This window comes from Podarcis erhardii (assembly GCF_964252035.2).
Source record: "Podarcis erhardii genome assembly, chromosome: 6".
NCBI classification, from domain to species: domain Eukaryota; kingdom Metazoa; phylum Chordata; class Lepidosauria; order Squamata; family Lacertidae; genus Podarcis; species Podarcis erhardii.
In genome coordinates this window covers 74,968,029-74,981,030 of record NC_138510.1, presented here as the reverse complement: position 1 = coordinate 74,981,030, position 13,002 = coordinate 74,968,029, and the positions used below count along the sequence as shown (strand labels likewise).

Here is a 13,002-nt window from a genome sequence, read left to right as displayed (position 1 = left end):
TTAAATATATATATATTGTTAAATAAAATAAAAGAGGGAGGGAGGGAGTGGGCAAGCATAGTGCACCCTTGCAAAGCGCAAGCAGTGCTTTTTTCTCGGGGGACACAGGGGTACACATACCCTCAAACATTTTGTGAATCTCAGTTTGGCATCACTGAGGGACAGTATTTCAATATGAGTAGGAAAATGAGAGTACCCCTAAACATTTTTTTAGACGAAAAAAAAGCACTGTCCAGGAGTAAAATGCACTGTGCTGGCAGCGGCTGGGGAGCTAATATATTGCCAGCTCAGAAATTCTGAAACCGTTGTTGCGATCTGAACTTCAAACCTATTTCAAACAATGCGCCATTATATCGCCCAGCAATGGTGTACCAAACATGCAAAGGGAATTCCAGACTGATTTCAAAACTAGCAAGAATTCTGGAGCAGGCGTTAGAGTGGAGCTAGAAGTTATGGCAGATGTGTGCCGGGGGCTGCTGCTGAAAACAGAAACCCACTCCCTTCCTTTTCCATAACACCTAGCATAGCTGTCAACGTTTTCCTTTTTTTAAGGGAAATTCCCTTATTCCGAATAGGATTCCTCTCAAGAAAAGGGAAAAGTTGACAGCTGTGACACCTAGTGATACTCAAGGTTTAACACCCTCGTACTATTACACTTCCTTATCCACAAATGGTCACCAATGAAGCAGATCAGCAGCAAGGCAACTTTGCAGCATGAGGGCATCCCATCACATTCTGAGCATCTTGCCTTTGCGAGGGGAGGAGATATGGGGCTGCTGGTTTCAGTCCAGAGTCTTATAACTGTAATATCTAGCCTTAATTTACAGCCTTCCTGTTTTATACAGACACATGCAACAACCACACACATAAAATCTCTGTTTTAGCTGCTCTGAGGTTAAATCTACACACATATAAAAAAAAACCGTGAAAATGCTTTTTTTAAAAAAAACATTTCGAAAGATATATTGAATTTGGCATAGCTCACTTTTGCCATCTAATGGCACAATTGTGTACTGCACTTTACAACACATTCAAAATGTTTTATTTGCAGCTGTATAGCTGAGTCCTCATCAGATTCATCAAAATTCACAAAGACCTTCCGGGCAGGCTGAGCACAATGTAAGGATGAACAACACCAGAACAACTTCCTTTCCTGAAAGCCCTTATATCCAGTTCCTGCCAAGGAAAAAGATAATAAGTACAAGAGACAGGGCAGGTCAAGAAAGTGGGTGTAAATAAATATAGAAGGAGGAAGAGCTGAATTTCACAGGTTTCGAACTGAACAGCCAATTCTTGTGACTGCAGGCTTAGTTTTTCATTAAATAAAAATAAAAATCTCGGGTTCTTGATCAATATAGTAATCACTGTATTATTGTGACTCTACAGATACGACTTCAGGGTTGCAAGTAGGACAGCTAAGCTTGTTTTCCCCTCTCCTTCCTTTTACTCGAAACAAAAGCTGTAAGCTTCTGCACAGCCAAGCTGTTTAAATCCGACCGACTTCAACAGGATTTAAGCAGCCTAAAGGTTGGACTAGGCATCTGGTGGGAGATGAGAGAATACGAATTGGGTATCCACCTAATACCTTGAAAAGTGGCAAAGGCAGGCATGATTTAGAAGGATGAAGGGGCAAGCTGGCACCTTCATTATACAACTTTAGGTGACAGATGGAAACGTTACTCTTCAACCAGGCCTTTAATAATAATAATAATAATAATAATAATAATAATAATAATAATAATAATAATAATTTTTATTATTTTATTATTTGTACCCTGTCCCTCTGACTCGGTTGCCCCAGCCACTCTGGGCAGCTTCCAGCATATACAAGGCATAATAAAACATTAAAAACCAGCCTCTAAAGTGCTGCCTTCAGATGTCTTCTAAAGGTTGTATAGTTACTTATTTCCTTGACATCCGATGGGAGGTCATTCCACAGGGCGGGCGCCACTACAGAGAAGGCCCTCTGCCTGCTTCCCTGTAACCTCACTTCTGACAGTGAGGGAACTGCCAGAAGGCCCTTAGAGCTGGACCTCAGTGTCTGGGCTGATTAACATCTTCTACCCCTTTAAATGCACTTTTTATTTTTTGCGGGGGGGGGGAGGTTTACTGGTTTGTGGGTTTTGTTCTTGCTTTTATCATGTATTTTGTCATTTTATATACCGTGGTACCTCGGGTTACATACGCTTCAGGTTACAGACTCCGCTAACCCAGAAATAGTGCTTCAGGTTAAGAACTTTGCTTTAGGATGAGAACAGAAATCGTGTTCTCGTGGTGTGGCAGCAGTGGGAGGCCCCATTAGCTAAAGTGGTGCTTCAGGTTAAGAACAGTTTCAGGTTAAGAACGGACCTCCGGAACGAATTAAGATTTAAATCTTCCTAGCACCTTAAAGGATAAAACTTCACTGCAAGGCAAGAGATAAATCTCCCTGAAACTGACCCGGCCTAATTATATTTGTTTATTACACAGATTACCAGAAGACAACAATGAGCTGAACTTTTCCTGTGCAATGCAAAGCCCACATCAAGGTAAGAAAACAAACACTCCTAATGAATAATGAACGTCGCTTCGCTTTGTATCTCAAAAAAGTACCTGTATGCCAAGGGCTCAGATGCTTCATTATCAATTTAGTTTTTCATTTAATGAAGTATTTATGAAATGCACACAACTCAGATTTTAGATTTCTGACCACGCAAGCAGTATTACCATAAGAAAAACAGTAAATGACAATGACTGTGTTTGCATGTAATGCTCAACTGAAGTTGAGCATTAAGAGGACATGCGGCAATGTGGATTCCTGTACTTCCCTCTTCCCCCTTTCGCTTGTATAGTCCATTAACCATGGTTGCTCACTACATAAAAACCTTACACAAAACTGTGGTGAATGGTAGTTGTGATTTAGCACAGTGGCACTGCTAGGAATGGATTTGGGGACCAAATTCTGCGACCTCTGGAGCTTCCACACTCAGAGAGAGATGACCAGAGTTTCCCCGCTCTCATTTCTTCTTCTGGATTGAGCCAAGGTCGGTTGTCCAACCTTGCTGCTAACCTCCCAAGGGAAACCATTGCTGTTTTTAAAACACCAGAAGGAAAATGCACTTTCAAATCCAAGTGACACTTTTATTGATAACTTGACAAGAGATAACTTGGATGGTCAGCTGCTATTTTGATAATGGAGCTGCAAAGAAGTGTTGGGATACTGCCAGGGAGATGGAGGCATCAGGCAGGCCCCCAAGGCTAATCCAGTTGCAGGTAGTTCCAAGGGTGGAACAGGTGATACGGGGTATACTGTGTGTATGACATCTGTATGGTTGTTGCAGTTACACTGATGACTGCAAAACAGAGCATGAATTGGGGGAGGATGTTAGAATTCCTGATCTATGATTGTGGTCATGGGATTTTTGTCTATCACATAACGGTATATGTTTTGACTCCACAGAGTGGGAAGTGACAGAAACAGGATGTTTGTGTTACTGTGTTCCATGAAGTGGAACTATTGTCCTTTGTTCTTTTTCTTTTTGCTGTCTGACGCCAGAGAGAGCCATGTTGCAGTGCTCCATGTGTGTTTATATGTAAATAAAGTAGATTAGCCAAAATGCTGAGTCGCTGAGGTCTGTCACACGCAAGTTGCGCAAACTCTGCAGATCCCTAAGTGTGCCGGTGTCAGTTGGCATCAGTCGCTGTGATGTTTGGGCTGAAGAAAGCTTATGAATCTCCCGAGCGATTGACCAGGAAGGAGGGAACATGCCAGTCGGGCATGTGTCTCTGCCAGGGTCCTACTCGAGTGTAGGCTGAACTCCTGACAATAAGTGGAAAGGGAACTATAGTATGTGACTACAGAGTGCAATTGCTTTCCCACTCCCTTCAGGCTCCATTTTTAAATCACCAACAGGCCTGGCCAGCTCTCCCAGCCCTGGAGGAGAGCATGGCTGCCAAACAAAGAAGCAGGAAGTGTAGCATCAGGGGAGAAATCATGGTAATAGCTGGGGGTGACCTCTAAATCCAAGGATGTGCCTAGTTTAGGGAAACCAACAGACCTCAAATTGTGGTTAATGATTCTGGCTAGTTTTCCTAGACCATAGTTCACCCTAACCACAGTTGTCAAATAACCAGTAACTATGGTTAGTTGAAAACTGAAGACAAAGCTTTCAGGCTCCTTGCAGGCGTGCAGGACAAGGGGAAGGGTGAACACATGAGCTTATGCTTAAAAAGGCTAAACTGTGGTTTAGCATTACGTGTCAACCAGGCTATAGCCATAAGGAAACTAACCCTCAAAGGATAACCTCAAATTTCTTCCATTTCTTTCCCCCATCCAAAGCTTTATGTGGGTACAAAGATCTTCATTGAACAAAGCTGACATGATTGTAGGGCAGGGTTGCACTGAGGTCTGAGATTCACATTTTGTGCGGCAGTACTATTTGGGTATTTTCTGAAGAATTCAGGAAGAGCCGCCCCCACTGGATGGGCAAAGGCCCATCTAGTCAAGCATAGTGTTGTCACAATGACCAAGCAGATGCCAATGGGAAGCTCACAAGCAAAACCTGAATGCAACAGCACTCTTCGCACTTGTGATCCCCAGCAACAGGTATTCTTAGAAGAACACTTTATTTGTGCAGATACAGTTTGCTGGTGTGCAGCAAACATGGCTCCTGCGTATACAACTGATTGGCTTTGGGAAGTATGTCATGGGATGAAGTACTGAGGCTCTATCTGAACTTGCTAGACATGGAGACAACCTGTAACCACAACACAGGAACAAAGGAAGTTGACTTATACCAAGTCAGATGACTGCACTATCTTGCTCAGTATTGTCCACACTGACTGACAATGACTCTCTGGGTTTCAGACAGGGTTGTTTTCCAACCAGACCTGGAGATTAGACCTGGTTCTTCTACATGCAAACCAGATGCTGTGTCACTGAGCTACAGCCCTTCCATAGAGTTGGGGGGGGGGATCTTTTAATTATCACTTGTTACCTGAAAAAAATACAAGAGCTTTTCAACTCCAGCTTGGCTTAACTGGAAACAGGTATGGATTTAGTTAGAGGGAAAACCAATTACAGTGGTACCTCGGGTTAAGTACTTAATTCATTCCAGAGGTCCGTTCTTAACCTGAAACTGTTCTTAACCTGAAGCACTTTAGCCTATGGGGCCTCCTGCTGCTGCCATGCCGCCGGAGCACAATTTCTGTTCTCATCCTGAAGCAAAGTTCTTAACCTGAGGTACTATTTCTGGGTTAGCGGAGTCTGTAACCTGAAGCGTCTGTAACCTGAAGCGTATGTAACCCGAGGTACCACTGTACATCAAGCAAGTAAAATGCCTATATCTATCATCTAATCATCTGTCTATCTATCATCTATCTATCTATCTATCTATCTATCTATCTATCTATCATCTATATCTACCTATCATCTATCTATCATCTATATCTATATCATCTATCTATATTATCTATCTATCTATCTATCAGCTATCTATCTATCTATCTATCTATCTATCTATCTATCTATCTATCTATCAGCTATCTATCTATCTATCTATCTATCTATCTATCTATCTATCATCTATCTATCATCTATCTATCTATCTATCTATCATCTATCTATCTATCTATCTATCTATCTATCATCTATCTATCTATTTATCTATCTATCATCTATTGTATCTATCTATCTTTAATCTATAGCCCAACTTCCAAGCAGTCCCCACGATGGCATTTCCTCCAAATGTTTTCTACGGGACCACCTCCTCCTTGTTTGCATTGATATTCAGCCAGCAGCTATTCATCACCCAGCCTCAGAGCAAGCCGTTGGGAAGCAGAGAGGTGTGGTGGAGGGGAGTGAGCTGAAAGACTGTGCCATCTGGAAGCGAAGGAGAAAGCAGTGTCACCATCATACCGCTGAAACGGCAGCCTCCTGCAGTGCCCCCACACATATGTGAGATGAGGGGAAGTATGCAGAAGGACTTCATGCACAACTGGAATTGGAGGGCAGGAGATCAATCGCTCAGTGGTGTTAGCCAATTAGTGTCGCGCCTTCTGCTCTTGTCCAGAATCGCAGCCTCGGCCATTTTTCATAGTCAAAAAAGCAGTTAATAGGTCAAGGAGTCTTGCTCCTTTAGCAAAGAATATGAGCAACAAGCAGAAGTGGTAGGGAAGGGGGAAACAACATGTGTGTCCTTGTGTCCTGTTCCCTTTCATTGTTTTATTAAAACAGAGGCAAATTAGAAGTAGGCATCTCAGGTGTCAACCTGAGCCTTCTTTCTGCTCCTTACAGTGCTCTAACAGGAAGAGGGTCTGCACTTGTGGCTCCTTCCTTCTGCCGCCCTAAATTTAGGGATGGGGAACCAAGGGCCACATTCCCTTCTAGCCAACCTTCTGAGGGCCAAATGCCAGTACAGTGGTACCTCAGGTTATAGACGCTTCAGGTTACAGATGCTTCAGGTTACACACTCCACTAACCCGGAAATAGTACCTCAGGTTAAGAACTTTGCTTCAGGAAGAGAACAGAAATCGCATGGCGGCGGCGCAAGGCCCTGTTAGCTAAAGTGGTACCTCAGGTTAAGAACAGTTTGAGGTTAAGAACAGACCTCCAGAACGAATTAAGTTCTTAACCCGAGGTACCACTGTAGTGGGTGGGACCAGAAAGAAAAGTAGGTGGGTAAAGGAATGTAAATTTTACCTTTGCACAGTAGTTTATGCACACAGTCACACACCCCTAACTTCTATCCAGGGAAACAAGAAGCATTGTCAAGAGTTCAAGCACACCTTCCAGCCAAGGCAAAAACATCTGAGGAAGCGGGGCTGAGGAAGGGCATGGCCTGAAGACAAGAGACTAGCTTGGAGAAATTTCTGAGTCCCCGTCGCTGCCTCAACAGTTCCTTCCCCTTCTCTCCCATCTCTCAACCTGTGTGTATGAGCAGTGGGGGCCCAGGGGAGAAGGCGGCCTAAGTCATTGCAAATGATCCAGTGGGTGAATCCTTTCATCCTGCCTGAGAGCTTCCAAAAGGACCAGCACAATCACCAAAGTGAAAGCCAGCAGTCCTATTTGCAAGGAATGTGTCAAGGGCAAGCTTGCTACAACCTGTGGCCCACCAAAACCCAAAATGGCCCTCTCGCCAACCTTTCCATGCTGGCCTGGTTGTTCCTTTATTTACTTTATTTTACCATATATCTACAAGCTGACACATGAACATACAAACAATAACAGAATCAAACTGTTACGAAAATTACAGGGGGGGGGCACATCTTTAAAGTTGTTAACAGTTACAAATATTATGCCTGAATGTATCCTTTCGATTTGACAGCTCAGGGAATATACCTAGCTTTATGAATCATATAAAATCAAAACCTTTGCCAAAGTTCCTCCATTCCAACACCATTTTGCCCTTGGAAAAAGGACTCTTTCCCCTGCCACCTCCCCAAGCTTGAAGACATGTATACACTCCAGGAAATGCCCGGAGGTAACAATTGCTGGGCTCATTGTTCTGCAAGGGAAGCCAAATCTCATCACTTAGCCACTGGGTGTTGGGGGTCTTAACCAACATACCATGATTATCACTAGTCATAGTTAAGGGTTATAACTGTACTTGGCTTTTGGGTTTCTGTTGAAAATGAAGGATGAGACAAGTAGTGTTTACTGAAACAGATTTACAAGTTGATGCCAATTCCAACATCCCTAACAGAACAAATTGTATCACATTGGAAAGTAGCAAAAGGAGAGGGGATAAAACTCTTCATAAATGATGATATCCAATTTGATTCCCCCCCATAGTGTATTTATTTTGCTTTTGTGTCCAGCTGTGCAAAATAAATGGATTTAGAGTGTTCTACACATGAGAGAAGGTAAGGAGGCAATTTCCTAAACTTCCACAACATTCCCATCTTTCCTGGGCGATTCTTGGTTTAAAAAAACCCAACAGTATAAAATAAATAACCACGAAGTTTTCCAAACAGGCAATATAAAAGCTGTTGGTAGAAGGCTGCATATCCAGCAGGAGAGAAAGTCCCAAGTTGTCATAGCAGCATCAACCCACACTAAACAGTGGCGAAAAAAGGGAGCCTATTGTTAATAAAACAATATGCTAAGATATTTAAAAGCTAGAAGATACCCTGGAGACAATTAACATGGGCATAATGGTGTGAGACATAACATTGGCTACTCCTCTCAGTTAAGAGTGCAGAATGCACAGAACTGAACGTAATCTGGGGAACCGGGTTCGCGTCTCCGCTCCTCCACATGCAGCTGCTGGGTGACCTTGGGCTAGTCACACTTCTTTGAAGTCTCTCAGCCCCACTCACCTCACAGAGTGTTTGTTGTGGGGGAGGAAGGGAAAGGAGAATGTGAGCCGCTTTGAGACTCCTTAAAGGGAGTGAAAGGCGGGATATCAAATCCAAACTCTTCTTCTTCTCTTCTTCTTCTTCCCAGCCATCTACCAAGGAGGTCAGAGCTGCTTTCCTAAGTTTTCACCATTTCATCTCCTCACAACCCCCATGTGAAATGCTACGGTAGCAGATGGTGGCCCAAAACCTGCATCCCTCCAAATGTTGTTTGCTATGCAGGTGAGGAACATCTGGAGGACTATGCGTTCTCCATCTGTGTCCTACAAGTTTCAGATATCTGACCCTGAACTCCCAAGTCCATGTCCAAAACGCTACTCATTACAGTGGCTACCATTCTCCATTGTTCTCCATTGTTCAGTCCCAGCCTCCAGCAGCCTAAAAGGCCATACTTACACTGCTGTTGTTTGGGAGATCAGAGGCACCATATTCCCAACCCACAGTACCCATATGCAAGATCCTAACACAGCGTGCAATGTTTCTTCACTCAACAGCTATTTAACTTATGGAATTAGCCAATGTAAGATGTAGTGCTGGTCACTAGTCTAAATGGTTTTTCCTGGTTTAGATGATCAAGGGGATGAAGCAACCTACCCCTATGAGGAAAGGTTAGAACAGATGCCTTAATGATTATCTGTATCTTAAAACCTAGACACCCACTTAGCTAGAAGTCAGTCCCATTGAACTCAGTGAGTAGCCATGCATTGGATCGTGGGAGGTGGGTTATTGGCTTAAATTTGTTTTTATAATGTATTTATGTATTATGTATTTTGTTTTCGATTTTTATGTTGTGAACTACGCTGTGATCTTCAGATGAAGGGTGGCATTCAAATGTAAGAATTACCGTATTTTTCCGTCTAGAAGATGCCCCCATGTATAAGATGCCCCCTCTTTGGGGGGACTCAGATTTAAGAAAATGGGGAAAATGTATCCGTGTACAAGACGCCCCCTAATTTTTGACATTATTTTTAGGGGGGGAACTAGTCTTATACACAGAAAAATATGGTAATAATAATGATAATGGGTTTCAAATTACTTTGACTCTATGCTGGTCTTCAAGTTCAATAGTCCTGCCCACCCACCCACCCACCCCTGCTGGATGTTTCTGGTGGGCTGGTGAAGTAGTCCTGGATGATACCCAAGTTATTTCCCTCCTCCTTATTCACGTATGCCAACTAGCATACCCAGCAGCAGCTGGTGGGACACTGCTATTTACCTGGATGCCCCAGAGGGAATCAATGTGGTGAAGAAGCTGCTGCAGCTTCTGCAGTACCAGGGCAGCACAGGAGACCATTGGACACTCCTAACACAGCACCTGCATTGCACCAACCAGCCTAATGCCTCTCCCCTCTCAGTTAATGGCGACAGCTGAGAAGCCAGGTGACCCACGCCACCCCCACCCTCCTCTGCCAGCCTGGGGGCTGGGGGACAGGGGGAAGGCTGGTGTGGAGGACTCCCTGGTCCTGAATGGGGTAACTGTGCCCCTGAAGGACCAGGTGTGCAGCCTGGGAGTCATTTTGGACTCACAGCTGTCCATGGAGGCGCAGGTCAATTCTGTATCCAGGGCAGCTGTCTACCAGCTCCACCTGGTACACAGGCTGAGACCCTGCCAGAGTGGTGCGTGCTCTGGTTATCTCCCACTTGGACTACTGCAATGGGACTACTAAGTGGGGCTACCTTTGAAGGTGACCCAGAAACTACAACTAATCCAGAATGCGGCAGCTAGACTGGTGACTAGGGGCGGCCGCCAAGACCGCATAACACTCGTCTTGAAAGACCTACATTGGCTCCCAGTACGTTTCCGAGCACAATTCAAAGTGTTGGTGTTGACCTTTAAAGCCCTAAATGGCCTTGGGCCAGTATACCTGAAGAAGCGTCTCCACCCCCATCGTTCTGCCCGGACGCTGAGGTCCAGCACTGAGGGCCTTCTGGTGGTTCCCTCATTGCGTGAAGCAAAGATACAGGGAACCAGGCAGAGAGCCTTCTTGGTAGTGGCGCCCACCTGTGGAACGCCCTCCCGTCAGATGTCAAAGAGATAAACAACTACCTGACATTTAGAAGACATCTGAAGGCAGTCCTGTTCAGGGAAGTTTTTAATGTGTGACATTTTAATGTATTTTTAATCTTTGTTGGAAGCCACCCGGAGTGGCTGGAGAAACCCAGCCAGATGGGCGGGGTACAAATAATAAGTTGTTGTTGTTGTTGTTGTTGTTGTTGTTGTTGTTGTTGTTGTTACTACTACCGGGTCCACCTGTCCACCTGTTGCACCGCTGCAACCATGGCAGTATCCCACTCCCTGTTCCAAACCTCCAAAGACAGGACATAAATCGTTACCCAAATATGTAGCCTGGTGACCTATGAATCCAGCTCCCATGTCTTGGGGACTACTGTGTGCTTGGCAGGAAGTAAAAAAACCAGGAAGTTCCTCAAGTCCATACTTCGTGACTACCTTTGGACTCGTGAACCGTAAGTTGTGCAGGCTGTTTGACCAAGGCTTTAGATGCTAACAGATTTATTTTTTCTAAGTCACTTGTATGCACTTTGATCTTTATATAATTTATACACCACTAAGTTTGCAACTGGGCTTACAGAAGACATACCAATGGAAAAGCAGACTTAATTTTACTTAAAATTATTTTACATAAAAAATCTTTATATTGTGAACTACCCTGTGGACTTCAGATGAAGGGCAGTATGCAAATATAATTATAATTATATAATAATAATAATAAACTTCAATCGGGGGAGCAGGGGAGAGATGATTGATCTCAGCTGGGAGGGGAATTCACAGAATTGAACTCACCACACATGACTCCTGGTGGATATGAGCCATGTGTATTTCTAGTAATGACATAAACCTGAAGCTTTACCGGCACTGAAATTGCAGCAAAAGTGTTCAAGTGCATGCCAGTAACTTTTTGAAAGCAGAAACTATTTTTAAGTAGCTTTTATATAAGTTTTCAGTCTTTTTTTTAAAAAAAACAACAACAACCAGAGATTATACTATGAGGAATAACCAAAGAGTATTTCTCTTCCTTATGCTTTTGGTATTTCTCCCATCTTAATTCTCAATATTTCTCGTTGGCATACATCCAAGAATTTGTGAAAAGACTTTGGGCCACAAAAGAATGTGTGACACGGCCTGCTTTGTGTGAGATCTGACTCATTTCTTATTTGTACTTGATCTCAGGAAAAGGAAAATGTTTCCACCGTAGAATTATTCCTGTAATAATCAGCAGAGAAAGCTGTTGAGTGTAAGGGAAACAGTTTGACAAGATAAACGCGGTTGCAGCGGCACAGGTAGTGTTGTATAAAGGGCATTCTGAGAGCTAGACTATTTAGTTTTTGCTATGTTGTTACTCGTTACACTTGATTTTAACTCATTTTAATGAGGCATTCAATATTGCTTCAGTTTCGCTCCCTACCCAGAACTGTGTCAGCATGCCTGGAATTTTTCTCCTTGCCTGCTTTCCATCAGTTATTTCCTAATTGATTCAAATGTACAACTCGCAACCTACAAACCTAAATAAAGTACATATGAGAGTCCCTGACATGTGATCGTGCTCTTCTGGCTGCTGAAAAAGACCCACAGATGTCAACATCAGTGTTGTCAAATTGCCCTCCCAAGGCCTATTTTTCACTCATGTGGAAGACTTAGATTGTGGCTGGGACTCCACATAAAACCAGGCCAGCAGAAACTAGGGAAAGCGGCATGAAATTAGCTTTTCCCCCACCCTTATTCTCTGCTACTCCAGTGCCAACATTAATGGGGAAGCTGGAGGAAAATTCTATTTGATAGGTTAAAACATGCCCTTGCTTAATCTGGGGACAAACGCAATCTGACAGTGGGTGCATTTCTCAGATCGGTCCTTGGGTATTTTGGTTAATTATTTTAGTCCATCTGGAGAGCAAATGAACCTAGGTGGAATGCTAAGTACGTCCAAAACTGTAAGAGTCTTGCATTTCCTGGAACTATCCCAGACCCACCCCATCCTCTGAAACACTTCATTTTAATAATAATAATAATAATAATAATAATAATAATAAAAATTAAAAAAAAATTATGATTTTCAGTTATATACATTTCAATCATTTTACAGTCATTTTAACATTTTAACTCTGAAACACTTCTTAGAGCTGTTGCCATGGCTGGTGGGTCCCAGTTTGTCTGCAGGCATGCTCTAGATGAGGGGTAGTCACTGTTGTGTCCACCAAGTATCATGGACTACAACTCCCTTTGGCCCAGCCAGCTCGGCCAATGGTCAGGAATTATGGGAATTGTATTCCAAAACATATATAGAGGGCATCCCTCATCTAGAGCAGACCTGTACACAATCTGGGACCATGGGGTTCATTTACTCCAATTCTCTGCAATCTTTTTGCTCAACACAGGGCTCAAACCCATGACACTGAGATTAAGAGTCTCATGCTCTACCAATTGAGCTATCCCAGGTTCTTGTGCCCATCCTTGGCCTAAACAGGTTGAACTCTACCCTTCTCACAGGCTGCAATGCCAAACAAAACACTCTAATGTGCCGATACAGGAGGGGTGAGGCAGGTCCACATGATCTGTTCTCCCCGCCCCTCCAAAATCCCTTGTTTCAAACACCTGCACATGGTAAAGAAAACAGAGGCATTTCATACTTTTAAAGGTAAAGGGAACCC

At 43.5% G+C, this 13,002-nt stretch overlaps 2 protein-coding genes and 1 long non-coding RNA gene across 3 annotated transcripts in view; 2 read left to right on the top strand and 1 right to left on the bottom strand.

Moving 5' to 3' along the window:
* The window catches only part of PLPPR5 (phospholipid phosphatase related 5), a 93,786-nt gene that overhangs the window by 35,848 nt on the left and 44,936 nt on the right, over positions 1-13,002 (bottom strand). The window lies entirely within an intron of this gene.
* Positions 1-13,002, top strand: part of LOC309344236 (uncharacterized protein) — a gene marked incomplete at its 3' end in the record, with an annotated part of 133,235 nt that overhangs the window by 90,134 nt on the left and 30,099 nt on the right. The gene's annotated exons all lie outside the window — the stretch shown is intronic.
* The window catches only part of LOC309344035, a 28,769-nt gene that overhangs the window by 10,454 nt on the left and 5,313 nt on the right, over positions 1-13,002 (top strand). Inside the window, exon 2 of the long non-coding RNA XR_014157565.1 lies at positions 2,470-2,528. This is a non-coding gene — a long non-coding RNA (uncharacterized lncRNA). The remainder of the gene's footprint in view (positions 1-2,469; positions 2,529-13,002) is intronic.